Genomic DNA, 4020 nt, shown 5'->3' on the forward strand with positions numbered 1-4020 from the left:
ATTGATATTTCTCCCGGCAATCTTGATTCCAGCTTGTATTTCTTCCACCCCAGCGTTTCTCATGATGTACACTGCATAGAAGTTAAATAAGCAGGGGGACAATATACAGCCTTGATGTACTCCTTTTCCTATTTGGAACCAGTCTATTGTTCCATGTCCACTTCTAACTGTTGCTTCCTGACCTGCATATAGGTTTCTCAAGAGGCAGGTCAGGTGGTCTGGTATTCCCATCTCTTTCAAAATTTTCCAGTTTATTGTGATCCACACAGTCAAAGGCTTTGGCATAGTCAATAAAGCAGAAGTAGATGTTTTTCTGGAATTCTCTTGCTTTTTCGATGATCCAGCAGATGTTGGCAATTTGATCTCTGGTTCCTCTGCCTTTTCTAAAACCAGCTTGAGCATCTGGAAGTTCATGGTTCACGTATTGCTGAAGCCTGGCTTGGAGAATTTTGAGCATTACTTTACTAGCATGTGAGATGACTGCAATTGTGTGATAGTTTGAGCATTCTTTGGCATTGCCTTTCTTTGGGATTGGAATGAAAATTTGCCTTTTTCAGTCCTGTGGCCACTTCTGAGTTTTCCAAACTTGCTGGCATATTGAGTGCAGCACTTTCACAGCATCATCTTTCAGGATTTGAAATAGTTCCACTGGAATTCCATCACCTCCACTAGCTTTGTTCGTAGTGATGCTTCCTAAGGCCCACTTGACTTCACACTCCAGGATGTCTGGCTCTAGATGAGTCATCTCACCATGGTGATTATCTGGGTTGTGAAGATCTTTTTCGTATAGTTGTTCTGTGTATTCTTGCCACCTCTTCTTAATATCTTCTGCTTCTGTTAGGTCCATACCATTTCTGTCCTTTATAGAGCCCATCTTTGCATGAAATGTTCCCTTGGTATCTCTAATTTTCTTGAAGAGATCTCTAGTCTTTCCCATTCTGTTCTTTTCCTCTATTTCTTTGCACTGATCGCTGAGGAAGGCTTTCTTATCTCTCCTTGCCATTATTTGAAACTGTGCATTCAGATGCTTATATCTTTCCTTTTCTCCTTTGCATTTCACTACTCTTCTTTTCACAGCTATTTGTAAGGCCTCCCCAGACAACCATTTTGCTTTTTTGCATTTCTTTTCCATGGGGATGGTCTTGATCCCTGTCTCCTGTACAATGTCACAAACCTCATTCCATAGTTCATCAGGCACTCTATCTATCAGATCTAGGCCCTTAAATCTATTTCTCACTTCCACTGTATAATCATAAGGGATTTGATTTAGGTCCTACCTGAATGGTCTAGTGGTTTTCCCTACATTTTTCAATTTAAGTCTGAATTTGGCAATAAGGAGTTCATGATCTGAGCCACAGTCAGCTCCCGGTCTTGTTTTTGCTGACTGTCTAGAGCTTCTCCATCTTTGGCTGCAAAGAATATAATCAATCTGATTTTGGTGTTGACCATCTGGTGATGTCAACAAGGTATGGTCCGTGTGATTAGATTGACTACTTTTCTCTGATTATGGTTTCAGTGCATCTGCCCTCTGATGCCCTCTCACAACACCTACCGTCTTACTTGGGCTTCTCTTACCTTGGACGAGGGGTGTCTCCCCACCGCCATCCCTCCTGACCTTGAACGTGGAGTAGCTCCTCTCAGCCCTCCTGCACCAGCACAGCCACTATTCCTTGGACGTGGGTTTGCTCCTCTCAGCCAGTGACCAACTTCAGTTCAGTTCAGTTCAGTCGCTCAGTTGTGTCCGACTCTGTGACCCCATGAATCACAGCATGCCAGGCCTCCCTGTCCATCACCAACTCCCAGAGTTCACTCAGACTCACGTCCATTGAGTCAGTGATGCCATCCAGCTATCTCATCCTCTGTCGTCCCCTTCTCCTCCTGCCCCCAATCCCTCCCAGCATTAGAGTCTTTTCCAATGAGTCAACTCTTCACATGAGGTAGCTAAAGTACTGGAGTTTCAGCTTTAGCATCATTCCTTCCAAAGAACACCCAGGACTGATCTCCTTCAGAATGGACTGAAAACAAAACAAAACAAAATTATTGTTTTTATTTATTTTGCTTAGAGTTTACATCACTGTTTTCTCTAAATAGCGTTTTTGTGTAAAATTCTGCCCCCTCTCAGCACTCCACTGAAAATACTATCTGCAGCATGAAATATAGTAACCACAAGCAGTAAAATACCAAGGGCAGGATTTACAGGACCCTAAGTTGGTCACCCATCACTTCATGGGAAATATATGGGGAAACAGTGGACAGTGTTAGATTTTATTTTGGGGGGCTCCAAAATCACTGCAGATGGTGACTGCAGCCATGAAATTAAAAGATGCTTACTCCTTGGAAGAAAAGTTATGACCAACCTAGATAGTATATTCAAAAGCAGAGACATTATTTTGCTGACTAAGGTCCGTCTAGTCAACGTTATGGTTTTTCCTGTGGTCACATATGGATGTGAGAGTTGGACTGTGAAGAAGGCTGAGCGCCGAAGAATTCATGCTTTTGAACTGTGGTGTTGGAGAAGACTCTTGAGAGTCCCTTGGACGGCAAGGAGATCCAACCAGTCCATTCTGAAGGAGATCAGTCCTGGGATTTCTTTGGAAGGAATGATGCTAAAGCTGAAACTGCAGTACTTTGGCCACCTCATGCGAAGAGTTGACTCATTGGAAAAGACTCTGATGCTGGGAGAGATTGGGGGCAGGAGGAGAAGGGGATGACTGAGGATGAGATGGCTGGATGGCATCACAGACTCAATGGATGTGAGTCTGAGTGAACTCCGGGATATGTTGATGGACAGGGAGGCCTGGCGTGCTGCGATTCATGGGGTCCAAACAGTCGGACATGACTGGGTGACTGAACTGAACTGAACTGATGCATAACAAATTTGTAAAGCAACATCCAGCCAAACATTTTCAGGGCAAATACCTTGCTAAAGAATGTGACAAGTGAAGGTCTCTGCTATACCCAAACAGATCATGATAAATATATATTCCTTTCTTACATCCTGTCCTCCTGTACAATGTATCCACAGTTACCTCCTCAGAAATACCAACAACAAAAAATGTTTTGATCAGAAAAAGGTAAGTGTTAGATTTATTCAACACAGAAAAGAGCATTTTGACAGAATCATAGTGTCTCAGAAGGAGGATATGAGTGGGACTGGGATCAAAACGTTTAAAACATGTTATCATGGTAGGGAATTGCCTGGAACTGGGCAAACTTTGCTGACATAATAAATTTAGATTGGTGGACAAATGAGATGAGAGTCTGCACAGGAATCTTGATAAACAGCCTATTTTCTAATTCAAGAGCTAATAGCTGAGATGAGCAGATTACTGACCCGGATAAACTAACTTACAAGAATTTCCTGAAGCAAACAATAAAGTTCTCCATCAGATGGCAGTTTTCTCTTCTAAGTTAAGAATTTCCTGGAACACAGGGTTACTAAATTGTGCTAACACAAATAATCTTGATTCTCGGAAGAAAGTAGGGAACAGGTCTATAGCCCCAACTCTTGGTACAATGCCTAGGATAAGTATGTGCACGTAGATATACATCTCGTAGTCCAAAAAAGCATTTCTTGAGTAGAATAAACGTTATTGCTACATGAAGGGGGATCCTGTCCAGGGCCAAAGAGTCAGCTGTTATCTAACACTTGGAAATAAATTGTGTAAGGAGACACACATGCTGAGAAAGCAAGAGACTGTATTGGGAGTGGATGCCGGGCAGGGAACAACAGAGTAAGGGAACCCAGGAGAACTCCTCTGGCATGTGGCTCAAAGTCGTGGGTTTTGCAGTGAGGGGGTTGGTTTCTGGGCTCTCTCTGGCCGATCACTCTAACTCAGGGTCCTTCCTGGTTGTGCACACATGGCTCAGCCAAGGTGGCTTCCTATGAGAAGGATTCTGGGAGATTGGTGGGACATATGGACTGGAGCTTCCTCTCTCCTTTTGACCTTTCATAAATTCTTCAGTTTGGTGGTAGCTTGTTAGTTCCACATTCCTTACCAGGACCTCCTGATGTAAGAT

The sequence above is a fragment of the Capricornis sumatraensis genome, chromosome 7, assembly GCF_032405125.1.
Source record: "Capricornis sumatraensis isolate serow.1 chromosome 7, serow.2, whole genome shotgun sequence".
In the NCBI taxonomy this organism is placed as follows: domain Eukaryota; kingdom Metazoa; phylum Chordata; class Mammalia; order Artiodactyla; family Bovidae; genus Capricornis; species Capricornis sumatraensis.